This window comes from Excalfactoria chinensis, chromosome 4 (genome assembly GCF_039878825.1).
Source record: "Excalfactoria chinensis isolate bCotChi1 chromosome 4, bCotChi1.hap2, whole genome shotgun sequence".
NCBI lineage: Eukaryota > Metazoa > Chordata > Aves > Galliformes > Phasianidae > Excalfactoria > Excalfactoria chinensis.
Window position 1 is genome coordinate 38,288,998 of NC_092828.1, and position 23,670 is coordinate 38,312,667.

The following is a 23,670-nucleotide window of genomic DNA, read 5'->3' on the forward strand; positions in this document are numbered from 1 at the left end:
AAATGCAGATAAACAGGTTTTTCTGCAGGCCCCGACTCTTTTGCTGCCCTCTACTTCCTAACTAAAACATTATTTTTAGTATTATATCTGTGTGATACAATAAGCCTCACACAAACTGCTACAGAAAGTCATGGAAACGCACATTCAGGCTATAATACACAGCTACAAAACTGGTGTTTTGGGAACCATCTCGTAAAAATGTAGTTAGCACCCTTGGGGCTTAGTTTATAGAGGGATTCAAGCTGCATTTTATCTGTTAGAATCAAGTTTCTGCTATGGTTTTTAAGTTTGCTATTTTGGTTTGGGTCTCTCACTAGACAGCACTCAGCTCTTGCACTGAGCAATACCTAGTAGCGTGTGTAACAGCTGCAAATCCAAACAGCTTTAAAACGCTTACTAAACAATTAGTGGATTCTAATGCTGTAAAATCACTACTAATCTCTTACCCAAGAACATAACCTCATTAACAGGACTCTATAACCTGACTGAATATGACGCTGCTTTCATGTTTTACCATACATATTTTTCCAAATGACATTCAGATTTTTGCAGAAGATGAGTCATGACAACATTGAGATTTTACATCAGCTTGATTCCTCTCTTACATGAGCCCCAATCTCTCAAAATCAGAACACCTCTCATACTAGAAGGACCTTTAACGGAATTGTTGCCTTTTGACAGAGGGAAGGAATAACAGCCTCAATAATATACAGATATGCAGATAAAGTCTGGTGTGGTTAAGTGGCACAGGTACAGCCACTCACAGGCGGACATGAACCATCACTTAATACCCCCAGGACTTCTACAGACTGGGTAGCCACAAGAAGGACCACTATGCCAGCCAGTAGCAACCTAAACTTCAAGAGGAAATTTAAGAGCAACATGGGATGCTTCATGTAGTACATCTGATGTACAAAGTTGCTTTGTTAATTTGCAACAATTTAGAAAGGAGAGGTGAAGGGCAGGCAGTTTTGAGAATTATGGATACATAAACAATGCAAGACATATCACTTGACCCAGCACCTTTCAGAATGCCCTTGCTGTGCTCTTCCTTTACCATAGGCCTGGTTCCAAAACTCAATGAAGGCATGCTACCCAGTTGCTTATGCCTTTCAACCCTCCACTGGTCTGTGCTACTTGTGAGTTAGCATGCATGTCAGCATTTGCTCAGGTATGAAAAGAGAAGGAAATAAGCTAAGGGTAGCAGGGTAGGCTTGCTACTGATTTAACTGGCATTAATTCTTGGAAAATGCTTGCATGAAGTTCATTACTTGGTTTCTCTGACAAAGGTTTGTCTATTAAGGAGCAGCACTGCAGTTCCAGGGCGCAGATTATCAAGAAATGCTCTCAGCTCCCCAACACCATCACTGCGGTCCCAGAAGTGGCTTCTGGTAGACAGCAATCCTCAGCAGCACAGATCCCCCTCAGCAGGCAGCTGAGGGGACAAGAGGAAGACTGCAACAGGTTACAGGCTCAAGCAGACAAAACACAGAAGAAATCTACCTTCACATCACTTCTGTAAGGTTTACATTTTGTTTAATGCCTCCATTTGTACCAATGGATAAGAACAACAGTTTCCCTCTGTCTTGCCTCCAGGCATGCGTGGAGCCTTTTCACTCTTACTGCTCACTTTGATTTTTACCTGCGCCAGAGACACAGTGCCAACACTAGTTGCATAAGTGCCCTACACCTGCAACCTGAGGCAATGCTCTATAAATCACATGCAAATTCAGTTATCTCTTAAAATCCTTCATGCTGTAGGTATCCACCAACGGAGCAAGAAAGATCAGATGCATCTCCAACCACTTTGCTCGTGATTATATTGAGGATACATATTCACACTGTCTCATTTTAAGCATTTAATTGAGGTGCCCAAATTATTTCACTAATCAGATTTCAGAGTGTGCACCAGAACGTGTCAGTCAGGTTGCCAGTTCCATCTGACAGAGATGTCCCTTTTGACAATTAATGCAGATCAGCCTTTCAGTTTCCAGAGATATAAATTCTCTCCACATTGTATACCAGTCTCTAGATTAACTCTGCTACTAGAAACCTTGCACTTTACTCTCTAAATAGCTCAGTGAAACTCAAGGAGTTGGAAAAAGAAATTTTTAAGTCTGACCCTGGACCCTGAAACATGCAAGAATCCCATGTCATGTTCCTGAGCAGAGTACTGCACCCATTCTTGTGCCATGAAGGGGCAAAGCATCCAAGTCCCTCCATCCCCACTGCTCATGTTTTTATATAAGTACTCAGCTAAAATTTTCAGCAAATTATTCCATACTCCCTCTCAAAGGTACTTTCTGCAAGCCCAGAAGAATTGATCTATATCTCCCTGAACACTTAGAGAAGCAATACCATTTTACACTCTTGCACAACAGATCCATGTGACCACATGACCAAGAAGTTGTTACAAGGAGAAGCGATACAGCACTTTTGAGCAATAGGGTCCCAAACTGAACTTGTCCCAGCTTCAAGAGAGGGGATAGAAGAGAAGGCAATAGGACAAACAAAGAATCATAGGCAAAAATAATCAGTGTAAGCATATGAGTAATTAATCCAAGTGTGGAGATTTTTTACAAGCAGAAAAAGACTTGATTCCCGAATAAATTATTAATTGCAAATTATTCAGTGAAGTCCAGTGAAGAGAAATAGCCTCTCTCTGCCTCTTCTGGGTAAAAGATTCATAATGTTACACAAAAGAAAAAAAAAAAAACAAAACAAAAAAACAAAACAAAAAAAAAAAAAAAACAGGAAATATTAAAGATATTATTTACACCCCAGCAGAATGGATTATTCACAGCAGTCTTTTCAAGAAAGTGATGAATTGCACAGTCAAGAAGACAGATTTTTGTAAGGGCTCAGCACCCAGCAACTTCTGCTAAAAGTAGTAGCCTGGAAGAAACTCAATCACTTCATGGACATCCTTAAGTAAGCTGGTAGGTTTGGAAGCCTTCCCTGGCTTCCCTACTCACACACTATACACTGTACATTACATACCCTGGGCCACGCAGTGGTACATTCTCCCTTGAACATCATTATCTGCAGAGTGACAAACTACAACACCATCACATACAGCAGAGAAGACCCAACATCCTTTTCCCTTCCAGTTTTTTTCCCCCGACTCCTCATATGAGGCAGCACAGCCCTCTCTAGACAGACAGATTGCTGGCAAGTAGTAGCAAGACCAGGAGAACTAACTGTAGTTTTAATAAAGCTGTCAGGGCTGACATATAGTATCTACTGCTTTTCAGTTCTCCTCCATCTCAAGCAGGATAGAGGGATTATGCAGATGAGCCGCTGTATTGTGTCTGGCCCAGAAAAATTGTCCTGTATGCTTGGCATAGCCTGAATTCATTTCTATACCCCTGAATGCCCACAGCTATGAACTGTCTTGGTGGGATAAACTCCTTAACAAAGCTGTTTAGCAGATTCACTAAATGGTTCTGGCAGGCAAAAGCATTTCTAGTAGATGGTAGAATGCGCTCTCATCCCCTTCCCTCACTCTCAAACCTTTGAAGTTTTATTTATGATGTATGTAAAAAGTAAGACACCTAATCAGGGCTCATAGGCTTTTAAAGCTACACTGCTACTTTCACACAAGTGAAGAAATGCCACTTCAGCTGTAAAATCTCTTCTACTTCCCAGCCACTGAGTGAACTATTACAACTTTTGCTGCTAACTCATCTTTTCCTACATTCACACCATAGGAGGAGCAAGAAAAAATAAAAAGGGTGGGAGGCTTTTGACACAGCAGCCCCATTTGGCAAGACAAGCCATCTGAGGTCCTTCACTCTCCTCTCCACAACTCACACACTCAGGAAAGTCATTTTTTTTTTTTCCACTGCCATTGTGGCAGGTTAGTTACACACCCTTATCATTCTAAAGATGTATAGTCTGGAAGTCACAGTGATTGTATGGACACTGCAGGACTGAGTCCTAGTGTTATCACTGCAGCTGGAAGCAAGTTCTACCAAAGTCTGCATCGCTGCTTCCCCTTCTGCAAAACTGCAGGCCCAAGAAAGAATTTTCCTTGGATATGTTTTCAAGCAGCTCCAGTCCCTCAGCCACCCAGAGCCACTGCAGCTTTCCCAGCCAGCCTTTACATGTGGATTTCACTTCCACAATCATAACACACACAGCCAGGACAAACACTGTGCATGGTCTGACCTTAGCCAAGACTCCTCCACACACACAATCAACAGTAATGTGGAAGACCATAATTACATGTTCTTTAACATTATTTCTTTGCTGATTAGGCTGATATATGCTTCTTAAGCCTCTGAAATTATATGCATAATAACAAATCTGTAACTAAACTTACTGCCTCTCTGGGGAACAGCTGTACTAAAAAAAATGATTACATAGATTAACCCACTACAGCACTACTACGAGACCAAAAGACTACAAAATTGCAGCCATGAGAATGCATGCCCAGCAGATCTTTATAAAGGCTACATCCTACTGTAACCTGAAGTATTAATGAAGCAGAAGCTTGGGCTAGATCAAGCTTAAATACAGTAGACTTAAGTTACCTGGAGTTATTTCAATTCCATTCCTGCACTGAGAGTACAGACACTGATTGCAATGAATCATGGCTGCGTACACTGCTAAAAAGTAGTCATTGTCACCTGATTGTTGATCTGATATCTATTCTTTATCCTCTGTGTGCCTCACAGGGAGAAGAATAAGGAATAATAACAAATCAAAACAAAGACAGATTTAAATACCAGGCTAGACACATCACCTTGTCTTCCATGTTTCGTTAGCATTTTAAGAATGAATTGGCAGATTTGACAAGATGGGCATGAAAAGAATTCAAAGAAATGCTGCTATAGGATCTAAACAAGACAGACTGTACAGCCGGTTCCTGCAGAAGAAAGGGCTGTGTGTAGGTGAGCTGCATACTAAAACTCAGAAGAGCTGGCAGCCACTGGAGGCTTTTTCTCTGATTTTTTGGGAAACAGATCAGTGTTGTGAATCTCTACAAAACAAAACAAATCTGGAAGAAATCCAGTTCTCATCCTACTTTCCCTTGTTAGACAACCCACCCAGTACTCTACACTTCGGTTAGCACCATCAACACTGCATGCCCAAATGTGCAGCTGATAGCAGGTCTTCCTCATGCGAAACATAATGTGCAGGTAAGGCAAAGATCAGTTACTACAATGTATCTGAAAAAACGCTATTTTTTTCAGCAGTACATTGTCTCAAGAGGGTAGGTCCGATCAAAATATCTTCCAAGATCAACTTTAATTTAGCTTCTATTTATGACTACTGGGCATAATAAATTAATCTAGTTTACTCTGCAAACAAAGCCACAAGTCTATGGAGGTGAACATATTTATAATCCGTAAGATGCTTTCTGAAGAGCACGCCTTCAACCACAAGCTGAACAAGAAAGTAATGATTTGGCCTAGGACAATCTCATATAATATCTCATTGCTTCTGCTGAAATCTAGGCTTATTCTTTAATCATTTATTTGCCAAGTGAGGGAAAGGTGACAAATAAACAGTAAATAGACTTAATAGTAGACACAGATTGCAAATAGAGCTAGATTAATGGTAAACAGAGAGAGATTAATAGCAAATAGTGATAAATCCAGTAGCCTTGTTCCTTCAAAGCAGCAGTACCCTGATTCAAAAAAATCATTTGGGCATTTGCTGGTGTAAACACACATTTAAGTATTCTTTCTTCATATTTCTGTATTATTTGTGCTGGTTTCCTTACAGGCTCTGTCACAATACAGCCCTCCACACTGCCCATCTGTCTCAGGCTATTTTACCCTCAGCAAGAGAGGTTCAGCACCTCTCTGCTTTCCTGGGATATACTCTCTTCAACAGCCACTCAGCACATATTCAGATTCATTTCATCTTCTGCAGTATATCTCTGCCTAGGGCATCCTGCTTGAGAGCAGTGCTTGCTCTGCACCAGCCTTCCTGGTCAGAACTCCTCTCAGAGCTTTCTCTCCAGACTCTGCACTGACAACTGGTTTTAGAGCCAGGAGAACTCACAAGTAGCTCCCTTCACTGGATGCCCAGTGTGCAGAGAAAGTAAAAAGGACTGAGGAAGATAATCAGGATTCCTGGTTGACACCACCAGGAGAAGAAAATTACACACCAGCGAGGTCACATGCATCAAATATACCCCCTTTAATAACCACACCTGAGCAAAGACTACACTCCCAGAAAGAGCCCAGCCAGAGAGAGCCCTGTGTGCCTGTGACATGCTGAACAGAGGCTTGGAAATGCATACGTTAAGCAAAGTAAAACTTCTCTGGCCTCCTACCACACATCTGAGTGTCAGTCAGAAGAGAAGCAGAGTTTGAACTCCCTTCCCTTGCTTTTCCACTAACAAAACTGTTTTTAACAACCACACAAATCTCTGGCCAAACCACTGCCCGTGCTCTCTTCCCTGGGAGGCAGCAGTGGAATCCTGCATTTCACCTGCACTAAGTGCAAGACCAAGACCAACCACACACATGCACACGCACTTTTCCTCTTTTTCACTTGTTTTTCTTGTTTGTTTTTAAATGTCACTTTATTTCATCCCCAAAAGAATTAAAACAGAAATATGATATGGGTATGGTTAACACTTATATTTTTCACATGCTAAGCATTCACTACAAGAATTTAGGTGTGGAGAATGCAGGGCATGCTACCTGTATTTAAACATAAGTTAACCATAAGAGTACAAGGAATATTTATTCCAGTCAGATTGGTCTTTCAATAATAATGTATTTCAGCAAGATTCACTGCACTCCTCAAACTGAAGATCTATTAGCTCAACTAATATACATTCCACAATAACCTTAAAGAGGCAGGGACTTCATCTCCATGTGTTTGCTGTTTGAGGGACAGAACAGTACCTAAAGCTTTGCAACTCCAACAAAGGCTGAAGAAAGTTGCACCTTTTGATCTGTAACAGCATTTAAACAGTTCTCAAGCACTCTCAGCAACTTGCATTCCTCTTTGTAGAACAGTACAAATCCATCTGACACACGTCATATTCAGGAGAGATGCAAGGTTTTCATATTAAAAAAAGCACACAACAAAACACAATAGAACAAAAACTAAATGGAGGGATTTGGCAAAGTAAAAGAAAACATTACATTTCAAAACCTGTCCATGCAAGAAATCTATAGCAGCAAGTGAGAACTTTCATCTCATTTCTTACTTGAGGAACTGATAAATGTTCCTGTTTATTGTAGGCAAGTGCTTCATTTTAGCACCTTTAGTACTGCTTAGCAGGGACACGTCCAATATAAATTAACCTCAATAGGATCATACATTAGAGATGCAAGCCATAGCTGATGGGATTCTGCTCAGTCTAGCAAAATTCAGACATTCAAATATATAATCAAAACCTGGTTCGAGAACAATTCCTTACTATACCCCTGCATTCAGACACAGTATTTTTATGCTACAGTGTTCAATTGCCACATAGAAATCCCAATACTAATCCTCCCTTTATCATTTTACATCTGACATACTAATTTATGCCAGTGCACTGCCAGGTTTATCTCAGTAACAAATCAAAGTAGTTATTTTACCCTGGTTTAAATGAACTGAAGAAGCTTGTGGCAATGAAACATTACACCGTCTGCATTTCAGCGTGAGTGCCCAAGTTGTAACTTCCAACTTCACAGCAGATCAGGAGAGGCAATTCTCACAGATCATATTCCAAAGAAGTCATCTTTTTTTAACCAATATAAGAAATTAGGACAGTAGGTACACTTCAGAAGCGTCATTTTGCTGGCACTGAAATCTGTGCAAGGTACACAGCCCACCTCATTTCTGAGATGATTTCTAGATCTGCCTCTGGACATGAAGGATCCTGAGGAAAGCTGGCTGAAATATTTTTTGCTACATCAAGCATTACTCCAGAAACTCATTTCAAAAATCACATTGTGTCCAAAACTTTTATGTCTTATTTTTGACAAGGAAGGACCGTTCAGATCCAGTGCATTGTCTTCTCTTCTTATTAGAATAAGTTGAAGGAACAGGTGTTGGTACCATGTAACATAATGAAAACATTGAAAAGTACCTGCTTTCAAAACAAGTGCAAATTCTGAGCCATGTTTTGAAACTTTGAAAGCTGTTGTAGAACCAGCCTGTTTAACCACAGGAGTCTTTTCAAAATCTTGAACAAGTCTTCCATTTTCATCTACATTTACAATTGCAAAGAAGACAGAAATGCAAAACAGTGCCTTAATATTCTCTTACCCAAAGCAAAAACAAACAAAAAAACCCCAAACCAGTTAATTCTGACTTTTTGTAAAAATAATAATAATAATAATGAAATTCCACTCTTAGAATATAGGTGGCAAACCTATGTTCTTTAGAATTTTTTTCTTTTTAAACTACCATTTACATAAACCATTTATGCCATATTGGGTGGTAAACGTAGGAGAGAATCTGAGTACGTGTTCCAGGAACGTCTTTCAATTCAATAAATTAATTCCATATTTAATGCCTGTGAACTTAGATGGTCCTTTGAGGTGAATTAAAGAAACTTTCAGCCTTCAACAATAAAGTAGACAGCCAGAAATCAGACTGACATTGATAACTGCCCTGTCCCCTGTATACTCTTTATTGGCCAACAGTGCTACCAGAACATGTGGTAGTTTAAAAGGCCTTTTGTATGTTCCATATTAAGCTAGAGCTGGTCTGAAGCTAGTCCAGAAATCTGACAAATGAATCACTTCAGCATTTGCACAATATAAAGCAAATCTGGCAGTTGAAGGTGGCAGAGTGAAAGCACAGACCCACTGAAAGCATGCACTAAAGCTCCCACTGGTGAAAGAAGCACACATCCACACTACCTGCAGAATCAGTGCAATGCAGAAAGCCATTCTGTAGGATGGAATTTTCCATGGGATATAAGGTGTCACCCACCCTACCACCACTGTAAGCCAGTTTGTTGGCAATTTCCAGCTGTTTTCAAACATCTTGGTCCCAAAACTTTCATGATGACTTTATGATTTGTTCCAGCAGAGCTCTCAACTTTCTCCAGCAGTAGCTGGAGTTCATACTGCACTGTATAACTGCAGTGGTGCTAACAAATATTTGCTCATACTTGCCAATATTTGCTCATACTGTTTTGTTAGTCTCCTTACCCTAAGCATCCATTTTTTATTGTTGCTGCCACACTTCTCTGATCCCATTGGGCTGATGATTGAAATTAACATTCTGCCCATCATCACCAGGCTTCACAAAGATCTTGCAGAAAGCAGAGAAGAAGGCTAGGTTGCTCCAGTTTTAGTGTTAACACTTAGTTTGAGGAGTCATTACAAAATGCCAGCCACAAACTTCCACCCTTAATTTCCACATCCTCCTTTTCTGATGAACAGGCAGTGAATTGGGCTTCTTCCACTTGTTTGTTCCTCAGACCAGCAAATAACATTTCTCTTTGCCAGTCAGCATCCTTTTTCCCCACTTGGCAAACATAGACTTGTTCCTCACTGCACCACCTTCTGTGCAAGAAGCTGGCTCTACAACTGTTTGTTTTTGATTACCTCCTTATTTCTATTAGCATAGCCTACAGCAGCTCAGCTTTGGGAGCCTGGCTCAGGTCCTTCCAATAGCCTTGTCCTCCTGACAGCTCACATGCCCAGCAATAGCAGAAACATATTTTATTTCGTACAAAGGCAATTTTAAAAATACCCGTTTATTGGAAGATGGGTGTAACTGGGCATGGGCCAAACATTCTGGTGGTACTCCAAGGCAGTAACATTTTGGTTGAAAGGAAGCAACCTGGCAATTGAGAAGTCAATTTTTGGCTAGCAAAACACAACACCTCTGCATCATGGCTGTTCCCTTGCGATACTCTTCCCCACCACCCACCCCCAACAGTGTGATAGTTGGGCTGCAGCTCCTCTTAGGAATGAGTTGGATAGGGGGAAGTAAATAACCTCTGTTTCAATACAACCAGGGACTGACCCTCAGTCCATAGTTTCCAAGAGCAGTCATCGCTTCTGAAAGCAAAAAAAAAAAAGAACAGAAATAGACTCCAGTCTCATATCTTCTTCAAATCCCAAAGGATTATGTCAGAAACAGCAGGTGATCTGCTCCAGTCCTGCTCTATCCTCTGCACAGAAAGAAAAGGGCTTAAAAGTAAGAAATTGTAATTTTCCCCTCGTGCATTTTCCCCCCCTCAGCTTTTCAGGTTTTTTCTTTTTCTTTTTTTTTTTTTTTTAATGTAAATTAAAATAAGATGGACGAGTGGATCTGACATCCTTCCAGTTTAAGAAACATGAAAACAGAGAGAGGATTGGCCTTTAAAAAAAAAAATAAGAAGAAAAAGAATTTGCAAGCAAGAAATAATTTTTGTGTCTTGGCTATTTTCTGATCGCATTTAGATGATAAGAAAGCACTGGAACAGCTTGTCTATAGCAGCAAGGAATATGTCCTTGTGCTGAAAAAAAAAAACAACCCTGAGCAACCTGGTCTGATTGCGCTGCGCGCCTGGGCAGGCGGATGGACTAAATGACCTCCTGAGTACACCTGGTACGTCTGTAATATGGACACACTGCTACTGCACATTGCATCATTTATTCTGGCACGATACAAGTCATTACTTTTTTCAACCCCTTCTAAGCAGGCACATCACTAATGGAATGTATCACCTCAAAGAAAATTCTAAACATCTCCACACTTGACCTATACCTCATTCAGTGGTGATGAGGGACATCTATATGGAGCTGCATTACAAATATACCTGCACCAGTTTACCCCCGGTGTCTAGTCTAGGCTGGACAATTCTTAATTCCTTGATGCATAAGTCACTCACCAAGCTAACAAGCTAGACACATCATAGAGGGAGAATATTATTACCTTGCAGGTTCTAAGATACTACCCTTTAAGACATTTAAGTAACAAAAGCCTTTGATTTACCTATTCAGAAACTGACTGCACAAAGGCTTAGCTAAAATAAATGTTTATGCATATGAATTTCAGGCTTCACATTTCCACCAGGGAGGAAAAAACACTGAGCTGCCTTGCAAAGAAGTCAATATATCATTCCAGACAACAAACAAATGTAGACCACAGTCTCTCCATTTCACTGCCTTATATTCAGTCATTGAGTAAGATGACCAGACACTGCAGATTGGCCAAGATGATAGAATAGCTGACAAGTCTGCTAAAAGCCATACAGATTTCATTTGTTAAGCCAGCATATTACACTAATACCAAACCCAGTATCAGAAAGGGTGTTCTCAATCCTCCCTGTGCAGACATGTCTCAGCACCCTTGGGTTTGGAGAAACATCACTCTTTCTGTTGGCCAGGTCACCAGGTGTATGTCTATCTCACTTCAGATCAGGGGCAATTTCCTTTCTACCTTTTCCTGAACTCCTCCTTAATTCAAAGAGCATTCCCATCCATCATCTTGACATCTACAGCCTCTTGTCCTTTTTTTCGCCCACATGCAGAGGGAAGAGCTCTGTGAACTATCATTCCCTGATCATCATCAGGCTGCTCCCAGGCTTACGAAACACACCAGGTGACAAAAGCAACCATGGATTCAATAAACTGCTGTTTGCTGTGGAAAATTCATTTAGGTCCTCCTTAATTTATATTTCACCCCAGTTTATTTTTTCCCCACCAACTTTCCCAAAACAAAATTACATTTCTTGGGCATTTTTAGTCCTGGCTTCTGAAACGCTCTCAGCAACCATGACTCCAGGCACGATTTCAAAACACTATATTTCTCCTTTAACCATATGTATGAAAAAGTGAAGTTTTCAGACATGCTCAACACAGCAGAAAGATCTCAGTAGAAGATAATAGAGGCAGAAATATATTTTTGCAACAGTGGCTAACCAGGAACTGTGGGAGCAGATCTCTGAAAAAAAATATTCTTTTAGACACCATCCATGCTTAAATGGCAATATTGACACAAGTGTCTCGCGCTCCACTGTAATTGAGTGTTCCATTTATGGTCCTTTATTACTAGTTTCAAGAATAATCTTCTGCCTCATGGGGTAGGGGGAAGAGGGCAGGCAGAAATCAACATTTCTATTCAATGGGAAATTCCAGTAATTCAATCTTTTTCCTTCTGTGTAGAAGAAAATAGAAGTGCTTACAAGAAAGCATTAACTTTTTTTTTTTTTTTCCAGAATGAAAGAGTTTGGGGAAAAAAAAAAAAAATGCTGTTTCAATTTTATTAAACAGTTTCTCAATTGAAATGATTTATTCTGCCTTTCTGCCTGAAGAAGTCGCACTCCATTTTGTTGAGCCAAACTGACAAGTCATGTTAATCCTGCTCCCTGTTCCAACAGTGTCACTGTCACACTGTATAACAAGTCAGCCCCTCTCCTGCTCATAAACTCCCCTCAAGAACTCGAAGGCCACAGTGAGGTCCCCTTGAGACTTCTTTTTGTCAATCTAAACAAGCCCACCTCCCTCAACCTGTCTCACAGGAGAGGTGTTCCAGCCCTTGGATAATCTTTGTGGCCCTCCTCTGGAAGCTCCACATCTTCCTTGAGCTAGGAGCTCCAGGCCTGGATACTCCAGGTGGAGCCTCATGAAGGCAGAGTAGAGAGGAGCAATCACCTCTCTTACCCTGCTGGCTACTCCTCTTTTGATGCAGCCCAGGATACTGTTGGCCTTCCAGGGTGCAAGCACACACTGCTGGCTCACGTTAAGTCCTTTTCAGCATTAAGTCCTACTCCTAAGGACATCTCTCACATATCTGAGATTTTCCAACCCAAGTGCAACACATTGCACTTGGCCCTGTTTAACCTCATTAGGTTCACATGGGCCTACCTTCTGAGCTCAAGTCAGTTCCCTTTGGATGGTTTCCCTTCCTTCTGCCTTACTGACCATACCACTCAGTTTGGTGTCATCAGCAAATTTGTTGAGGGTGCACTTGATACCACTGTCTATGTCACTGATAAATTTGTTGAAGAGCACTGGTCCTAAGACAGAACCTTGGGAGACCCAACTCACAAATAGTTTCCACCTGGACATAAAGCTGTTGACCACAGCCCTCTGGCTATGACCATCCAACCAATTTTTAATCCACTGAATAGTCTAGCCTTCAAATCCATCTCTCTCCAATTTAGAGATAAAGATGTGGTGTGTGACTATGTCAAAGGCCTTGCTGAATTCCAGGCAGGTTATATCGGTTACCATCCTTTGTCAACAAGTGTGCCTTCACCCCATTGTAGAAGGCCACTAGATTGGTCAAGCATCTGCCCCTCATGAAGCCATGCTGTCTGTCTTGAATCACAAGGATCTGCTCCACAATCTTCCTAGGCACAAGAGTGAGGCTCAGCAATTAACTGGTCCTCTCTCAGCCCTTTCTTATAAATGGCAGTGATGATTCCCTTTTTCCAGTCACCGGGGACTTCACGTGACAGCTACAACTTTACAGATATCACTGAGCAGTCTGGCAATCACATCAGCCAGTTCCTTCAAAACCCTGGGATGAAAGTAATCCATCCCCATAGATTTGTATATATTCAGCCTTATGAGAAAGAAGATTCCTCATTTCCTGTAATGGTGAGGTTGTGAGTCCTGAAACCATCCTAGGCACTCGCTCTGCTCTTATGGAGGGAGGTATTTTGCTTCCACAGCCTCTACCTAGAGGTTTGGGGACACAAGAGGTGCGGGAAGCCCAACTGCTGGTGGAGACTGGGGCAAAGCACTCAGTGAGTACCCCAGCCTTCTCTGTAGAAGCCAATTCTGTCTTCTCATTTATCAGAGGGGGTACACTCTCCTTGTTCCATCTCTTCTGACCAATATATCAAAGAATCCCTTCTTGTTATTTTTCACGTACCTCAACACATTTATTCCCATCTCTGCCTTTTAATTGCAGTTAGACTTGATTCACCCACACTACTGAGCCTCAGATTGCTGAACCTTATCTAACATCCCTTGGGGGTCCACATTCCCAAGCTCATCTTTTACCTTACCACATAGTAACAAGGTCAAGTCACTCAGGTCCTTGCAAAGCACCACATCACAGAGCTCTCAGCATCCAAAATTTGATTTATGCTCCTTTTCAAGGATGCAAGTCTCCCCATTCCACCATTTTACACTGGAAATATCTCCTGCTGCAGAACAAAACAAGCTGCCATTTCTGTGACAACCTGCCTCCTTAGCAAGAAAAATAAATAAATAAATAAATAAATAAATGGTAGAATACATGTTTTCTTTATGCATAATGGCCATAATCAAACATTTTAGACACAACCTGAGAGTGCACTGCATGTTGAGCAGCTTAACAAATCCTATCTATTTTTGTCACCAGAATACCCAGTAGTCTTGGCATTGTTTTTGTTGAGAAATTAGTTTTCCCTGAAAGAAACAATATAATGCTTCCTACATTCATTCCACCATGCCTCAGAGCAGCTCCCAGCATTACCAACCTCTGCCTGCAGAGCACCCACTTCCCCACTGAGGTACTCACAGGGAAAGGTGTTGTTTATTTTTTTCTTTCCCATCCCCAGGACCACAAAGCTTTATCTGGAAAAGGAGACTGAGTCTGGAGATACCCTTGAGCAGACATGGGAAAAAAGAAAGAACAGAGGAATAATACTTCTCTCTTTAGGGTTGAAGATAACAGAATGAACAGAGTCCCATGAGAAGGGTGTTCCTGTTTTGTGCTCTTGTCCCTTAGCATCTTTATTTTAGACACATGGCAAGAAACTCAGAAAGCTTTCTTTCCTTTTCTGAAGAGTTGGAATATACTGTGCCAAAAAATGTTTAAGCGTCTCTCAAGAACCATCTCCACCCTGACTTCATAATTAGTACAATAATGATGCCAAAACACAAAATTTGCTGTACTTGAATTATAAAGATATTATGTTTTGCATCACCTTGCAACTTCTATTAAATCTTTCCAAGGATTCATTTCCTTGACTCCAGGTAACCACAAACTACACCATTTAAGTTGCAAATTACAGCCTTTTACAGTATTTGAAAGCCCAAATCCTGCACGCTCTACATTATTTCCATCTAATTGCTGAAGAGATTAAGTATTTAAAAATAAATTTTCTCTAGAACCTTTCCCTTTAGGATTAGCTGGAAATTAACTAGCATCAAGTGAGCAGGTTTCCCCTATCATTATAATGCGAGATCAATAAATGAAGACAAGTATTACTAACACTGAGTCACCTTTTTTGTGTCTGCCTGTTAAACTATTCTGAGCACAAAATGCAAATATTTTCATTGCTTGCTATGTCAGCTTCAACAACCAGAAAATTCCCTGAATGTGGCATAGAAAATTCACACGAATACAGTACTCCATCCTTCCTATCTTGTAAGGCAGGTTTTGGAACTTTCCTTACCTAAGACAAACTGGCCCAGGAAAGATAAATGAAAACTGGTAGAATGGGGATAAAGGCGTAACATCAGATAAGACCATGCTTAAGGGTAAGGAAATAAATTTTCTCCTCTCCTTTTTGGCAAACTAAGAATGATTACTGCATTTTTTAAATTAGGACAAAAACAATACAGGGGACAAGGAACTGGCAAATCAAGAAAGATAACGCATTTTTTCCCCCTTTTGCATTCTGAAGCTTGGGGAAACTAGAAGTCCAGCTCCTGCTTTTTAGAAGTTTCACATTACTCAACAGAGCAAAAAGGGTTGGAATGGCCATATGTGGTCAGAGCAAGGGTAAGCCTAGCCTCATCAGCACTCTCAGACAGAAGCCAGCCACCCATCCCTGACCTATGGCATCAATCAAGAATATATTAACAAATTGCAGGTATGTTATCTTCCTTATGGTCCTCTTCCAGCCCCCAACCATCTGTGGACTCAAGGACTTTTAGCCAAATGTTTTTTTTATCTATTTAGCATCTCTCACACAATTTATTTTTCATAAGGCTCCAGACTATTGCTGTAAGAGTGAGAGCTTTTATCCACAATAAACAGCAACCACAATATTCTGCATCAAGGGGCTCCACAGATAGACTTCAGTGAAGAACCACCTTCTCTCACTTATTTTATGCTTGCGATCTGCCAGCCCTCTTCAATGCCTCCCAGGTTCTCATTTTTCTTCCTTTCTTTTGTACGTATAATCAATTTATGCAGCTCTACTAATTTTAAGAGGTAATTTTGTGAACTACTACATGCATTACCACAGGAGAAATTCAGATTGAGTTCTTTCTTTCATGGATGTTACATTTTTAAAAACAGGCCACAAAGAATCAACATGGATCTAAATTTCTGCAAGCCAACTAACAGGACCATACAAAGACCTACTCATTGCTGAAAATTTCAGGGTAAAAAGTTTACTGGAACCAGGCAGGTATTGCGGATGCAAGGAGGGGCCACAATCCCTTGAAAGAACATGCAGGAGTCAAGCACAACAGGGCACAGGCACCATTTCAAGACCTTCCCAGGCATACTAGACATCCTGGTTAGAGATGAGGTGAAACAAAGGAAAGTGTTTACTGGTTTTGGCATACACAGGCAAAAGTGTCTTCCCACAGAAAACAAGAGCATGATTATCTCTATTATCTCACAAGCCCTCTGCCAACTGCTTGAGACTAGGAAAAGCATAGCTAACTGCTATGTGAACTACATCTGTTGCAGACATCCAGAGGAAAAGACATCAAACATTCTGACAAGACCTCAACTGACACAAAGCAAGCAAAGGTCTTTGATCTCTTTTCCTGTTTTGAAATCATTCATTACCAGAGAGTGGTATGGAGGAAATCAGTGGTTTGCCACATAAAACAGAGGATTGCTTTAGCTTTGGCAATTTGTGGCTTATCAAGAATAAGAAAAGTAAAGAAACATTCGCTCTCCAAACACCAGTTGTGCACCTCCAAACTGATTTCATGAACCTATCACCTTTTCTTGCTTTTCACTCTGATGAGATCACTACTGTATTTCTGCTGAGATCCCAATACAGGATGAAAAATCTAAGGGAAATCCATTCAAGTAGTTGTAGTTTATCATAAAGGCCTTCTGTTAATGAATTTACACTCAAAACACAGAGCCTTCATCTCCTCCAGGGTCACTGGTAGGAGAAAGTACTTCCATTTTCTCAAAACACATTCCTTTTTGTACACAGTATTAACTGAGCTGCCAGAACACTGGAAAACAGATTGCCTAGAAGCTAAAATGTAATGAGCATCAAGTGAACACCAGCAGCTCAAAACCTAGGCTGGTGAATTCATTCTGCACCATCACCACCCAAGTAAGCAGCAGCAATCAGTGCATTCACCTATGTTGAGATGACAGCTAAACTCAACAGCTTGTACCACAGATATATGACAAATACCTCATACAGGCCTTTTTAGGCAGGAAGATCAGCTTTCTTTCTAGAACAGATTCCACACAAGAAAGCATAATTAGCAAAGAGGAAACTAAGGCACAAAAACAGATGTACATTATTCATGGTAGGCTTAAAGCTGTGAAGAGAAGACACAAGAGGCTTTTCTCTTGCTTTGAATGTTGAAAAGAACAGGGTATATCCTCTTGTATTTTCTCCTTGTTAGTCTGTTATCTAGGTCTAACATATTCTGGCTCCAGACAGAAAGCACTAGTAATAAATGCACAGCCAGTAGAAGTTCTCTCCAGACCACACTTTCCTTTACACTAATGTTCGCTGCAGAGCTTTAACTACCTGTGGGGAAAATACAACTTCCTTTGATGTAAACTGGAATCCCAAATATGAGTCAGGCCAGTACAAACCATCTCTTAAACCAGGACTAAAATAATTGATCATACTCATGCAAATTTATTCTGTCTAATCAAACTCAAGAGGTCCAAGATGCAGCAGCCCTGATGTTTGGGTCATTATCTCTTTTACCATGTAAATTAAACTAAATTCTTTGCTGCTGCCATTGGCCACAAAATCAAATTAGACTGCTTTCTATACCCCAGCACCCCACCTGAAAATGAAAAATTAGCACTCAACTTACACTGTCAGCATGATGTGTGTAGGTGATTTTGTGCTCACAGAAGTCACATAGTAACCACTGTATCACACAGCTCTTTATTCTAGGTCTAACTGCTTTTCACAACGTCAGGAAGCATCGCTGGGAAACCAGAGAGACCTCAGATGAAAACGACTCCCTGTAGCATCAGCGTCAATAACTTGTCAAGTCAGCTGAATGAATCATGTGCCCCTAGCACCAAACCCTCATCTTAATAATGGCCCTTGGAGTTTCTACTTGCTTTGTTGTGCGGGTTGTTTTGTTTGTTTTTAATATGTGCAGACAATTGCATCACATGCCCTTGATGTGATAAAACTGTGCAATGAAATTCAGTGCAGTGTGCTCCATACCCAAAGTTAACTAGAATATAATGTATGTTATTCGCACAAGGGACTGCTTTTCATCTCTCCAATTGCCATCTGCCCCAACATTCCATTGAGGTTTTTCAAAAAACACACTGCTTCCCTTTTTCATAACATTTCAGATTTCACTGATTGCACCATCATTCTAAAAGCACCCACCTTGGGACAAACACTAACTACATTGGAAATGCAGAACAGAGGTTCAGCAGGCATGATTTCTAATTCCAGCCTTGCCACTGCTTTACAGCACAAGTCTAAAGAAAATGGTTGAAAAATTATTTCCCTACTGGATGCTGAAAGAAAATTTAAAGAAAAATTATCTCTACTCAGCTGGAGGTCTCTGAAAACATATATATATATTTTTTTTCCTCCAGCTGACACATTGGTTCCAGATTTAAAAATACAGTAGTCTGAGAGGTGTGAGGGAACAGGTGCCACATGAAATAAAGCAGGACTGGAATTTTAATCCAGAGTTTCCAAATGGAAAAGTACCAAAATTGCATCAAAACTATTCTTGGAGGGAGGGAAAGAAAATACTTTTACTTCTAGAGCTTTTATTTCCACCAGAAAAATATTCTTCAAACGATTTTCACACTCTGTAGGTGGCTGAGAAGACACAGCCTTGAAAGCCACTGCTGTCCCCGCAATAACTACTGTACTCATGCTGCAACAGGTTTATGGTAAGCTTATTGATAAATGAAGAGAAAGAGGTAACAATGTGGTTGAACACATCATGCTGAGCCCTTGATATTAAACTGATAGATTATTATAAATCTATATATATTAAACTCCCATTACTTTAATACTAAAGACAATGTGAGGGCATGTTTGTTAAGCAGTTCTTCTGTCTTCTTAGACACCAGTACTTAGCAGATTACAAGAACGACATTTCAGCAATCAGTCATTTTTGCTAGGTTTCAATAACATGCTAAGCTTACAAAACAAAAAAATGGAAATAACACTTTGTTCAGCCAGGTCTCAATACTCTCCTAGCAGCTGTGCAATAGGCTTATCTGGGCTCACAAAGTGGGCCTTTCTCATGTCTGTTCAATTAGAGATAATAGTTGAAAGCATTAATCATGTATTTAAAACATTTTTCCTCAGTTAAAGACAGCATGCAAAGGATATGGTCCACATCATTTGGCACATCATGCACATCTACCTATTTAAGTTGCTATGGCTTTCCTGTCCTTGCTCTGAAGGAAAGATGCAATCAGAACCTAAACAATGAGTAGATTTAATGGGGTGGTCTTTAATCCTGGCACAGCAATTCAGAGGCAATGATCCTCTCCTCACACTCATTTTTCCTTACTGTTGCTGGAGGGGTGAGAAGAAATAATCCTTGCAAAGCTTGGGAGCATGCCCACCACTAATATTCAAAACACTGTGGGGCTGTTCTTCATCACTCTATTCACCATAAATTATGGCAAATGTTTTATGTGGTGTTCTATCCTCCCAACCTAACAATTTAACCCCAGCACTGCCTGATATTATTGAGAAGGTCTATCTTTGAGCACAGGAACTGAGGCACTAGAACTTCAGATGTCACTTAAGAGGCAGCCCAAGAAATTGAAGTAACAGAATTCTAATGGTTTTGAACAAAATCCAACGCCTTTGAGTTTCTTGTAAAAAAGGACTGGAACACAATAGTAGTTGTGTTTCCAATATTGTGATCATAGAAAATCTGGGTGAGAACATTTTCAGGATGGCCCCCATTCTTAATCCTTTCCTTAGTGTTCAGATTTTTAGAACTACCATTGTCAAAATGAAACAACAACCACCCAAGCATTCCTCCTGTTGCAGAATCTTACACTGAGAGCAGACAAATTCAGATACAGGGTTCTCCACTGCTTCCATTTACCCACTGTACAAGAGATGCTTATTTACTTCTCCTCCCTCTAGGAACAGCAAGTCACAAGAGGAAGAAAACCCATAATACCTAGAACATTCATGGAAATTGCCTGTGTTAGGACAGCTGAAATACAGTCTGAGTTTGCTTATGGCCTCACTGGTCTCCAGTTGCCTGCCTGCACCTGCTTGGGTCTTTGTCTCCTGTCACCGGCCTCCTGCAGGGATTGCTCAAGGGCTGAAAGGTAAGCCTTGTCACTGCTTGTGAGGAAGGAGAACAGAAGCATCAGTGGCTCTGTACTCCTTGCCATCTATCTGGGAGTCATCATGCTCACAGTCTATAGACTATACCTTCATTCTGACCCAGTTGCCCTATTCCTGATCTTTATTTCTGGAGGAAAAAAAAAAAACCAACAAAACCAAAAACAAACAAACCAAAGACACCAAACACATCTATACTGCAAAGCAAAGAAAAAGCATTCAGCTCTCCCCAAACCTGTGCTTTCATAGTACCATACAAGAAATGAAGTTATTACTGCAGGAGATACTCAGACTGCATAATGTAGATTCACTTGGAGAAAGAGGGCATGCAAGGATAGCAGGTTTTTCTCCTCCATTAATTCTGCACATGCCACACCAAGCTTCATATCAAGGAGTGGATGAACGCTTCTGCATCCACACCATGCTGCCTGGAGCTCTGCACTGTCAGATCCACTAAGCAGCCAGATGAGAGTTGCATCTGTTGCCAATATACTCAACAGAAAGATTTCTGCTAGCAACAGGGGGCTCTCATGGCACTACATATATTAGCCCCCAGCTCTGTCTTGTGAAAAGTTCTCAAAAATGGTTTTCAGCTGCTGTGGAGATAATCAGTTATGTCTCTGGTAATAACATATTTAACAGCTCCATTTACTACAGAGTATAAAGAAAAGGTCTTATACATCAGCTATTTCTTCAGAGGCTAGGGAAAGTCACTGGAATATCTCCTTTGTGCTGTTTCCTCAGGACAAAGCTGTTTTGTTCAGTACTGAACAGCAGCCAGGGTGAGTTCATGCTAAGTGATGAACAGAAATCATCCTGAAGAAAAAGCAGCAAAGAGAAGGAGGTTAAAGAGAAGCCCACGAAACTAGTGTTGAAAACATTGGGAACATAGCTGAAGTTACTCCATAGGGAGAAGAGCTCTGATAGAGCCTTGAAGAAACTCAGAAAGGATTTGTCACCCATCATATAAGAAGGTATATACACTGTACCAAACAGAAACACTGGCAGTGCTCACAACAAGTGTACATGTGCATAGTAAATTGCAATGTCCTGTATAACGCGTCCCCATCAGTAGGCAAGAGATGTGTGACTAACAGGAAAGTTTCCCTTTCCCCTACAGCAGGTCCACACTGAAGTATGTCAACGCAGCAAAAACAGTCTTTCATCCTTTATTTTGAAAAACTATTAGAAGTTTGACTGCAATTCTCGTGATGCTTTGCAGTTTTCTTAAGTCCACTACTACTCCTATGATTATGTGGAAAAAATAATAATAATTGCCACCGTAAAAACAAAATAACAAAATTACACAAGGATAGTGAAAACATTCTTCCAATTAATGATTAAAAAAAAAAAAACAACTACATTCTTGCATCTTCCTCCTGAATATGCATAGACAGGGAACAGCTGAGGTGTGAACACTGCCATGTGGCAAGGGAAAAGAACTCAGCTCCAAGACAGCACCATCACAAATGGCTTATGGAGGCGAAGATAAGTAAAATCTTCACAGTGAAGCCAGTTTCACAGCAGAAGTACACCAGTAGATAAAAGATCTCTCTCCCCTAGATTACAAAGCGTGCACAGAAATCAGCTACAAAGTTTTGAAAATCATTACCTCCACGTTTGACTGAACAAACCCAAGAGTAAAATCAAACTCATGTGTATGACGTGCCTGTAAAATCTTTTTTTTTTTTTAAGTACTGCTTTACTAGCAACTCAACTATCAGTATTTGCTACTATATCCACCCCACCCCCATCTCTCTCCTCATCTTCTCTTGTTTTTCTACTTACTAGCCCTTGTATCACACAGATGGTACAGAAGCAGAACTACATCTTGTCTGAGCAGCAGCTAAAGCAGCCACAGAGAAGAATACTTCTCAAGCAGGCACCCAGCACAGGTGCAGAGCAGTGAGCTTTGGCAAAAAAGAGCATCTACAACGACTTCAATGAGTGTAACAACCAGAAAGCAGGCTTGCCCTGACAGCTAGGCTCTTTCTCTAGGACGAGGTTATTTCTAAAGTCATACTTCCTTTTCAGAAGTCTGTCTTGGCAAGAGCAAAATGACAATAACAGTCACTGGATTCAGGCAAAAAGGAGAAGGGTCCCTGGACAGACTTCTGGTATGGTAATTCCCATTCCACCATAGCACGCTGACTTTGTAAGCCTGCAGTAGGCACAGAAATAGACTCAACTTTATCTCTAGTACTACTAGCAAGAGATAACTAGAGAGAGCTGAGCTCCACAAATGTTTTACGAACAGCCAGTGTGCTGCAGAGAACAGGCTTTAATTGGATCCAACTTATGTCAAAGCTATAGAGTGACTTGTGTCTTGATAGAGAATACGAAGAAAAATTCAACTTCACTGCAGCCTTCTATCTGAGCCCTTTTAGTCCTAACTGGCTGAGTTTAATATAGAGTTTGGCACGCTAAGAGATAGAGCATAAAGTTGTTAGAAGACAGATCTGTCAGAGTAGAGGCAATTGATCTAAGGACTCTTTTGCATACGCAACTGCTAGACAGGAAGCAGAAGTCACAAGAACTATGATCTGAAAAAACAGAGCTCAGTTTAAAAAAAAATAAAAAAAATCATTGGTTTCTTCCAGACTTAGGACAAGTGTTGACATTTTTTCTCAGGAGAAGTGAACAAAATTTCATTTTGGCGGTATTCATATTTAAGCCTCCTTGACACTGAATGGGATTTGGCAGTAAATTCAGTCATGCTTTGATCTCAGTCTTTCCTAGACCAGAGTCTCAGGATAAACAACTCAAACATGGTGCTCCTACACATAGATTTCCTGAAACACAGCCTGGTGTCACTGAAGACTACGTGGCATTCAGCAAAATAACCAGGCTTTTGCAGAAGAGAGAACAAACAAGGCCCTCAAGGCACCATAACTTACAGAAAAATAAACCAAGATAACAGCGTTAGGTTATGTACTAAAAGCACACACACAAATGAAGGCTGACACAGGATGGCAGGTGCCCAAACAACACCCTGCCTGCCCATCACAGCAGCAGGCAGCCTCGCAGAGACCCATCTCCAGGCACACAACCTGAGAAGCACAAAGACAAGTGGGGGACGCAAAGGGAGGAAGGGATGGGCTGTCTCAGAAGAGCTGACAACTCCAGGTGCAGTGCAGTCACTGAAGCAAATAACTGGGGCACCTCTTGGATGGAGTGGGATTACTGTATCGGCAGGATGCAGGGGAAGAACTCCTAGGGATTGCACAGGACTTACTATGGATATCTAGAGCAGGAACCAAAGGAAGATATAGGTAATGTGGCAAGGAAAAACTCTGGGA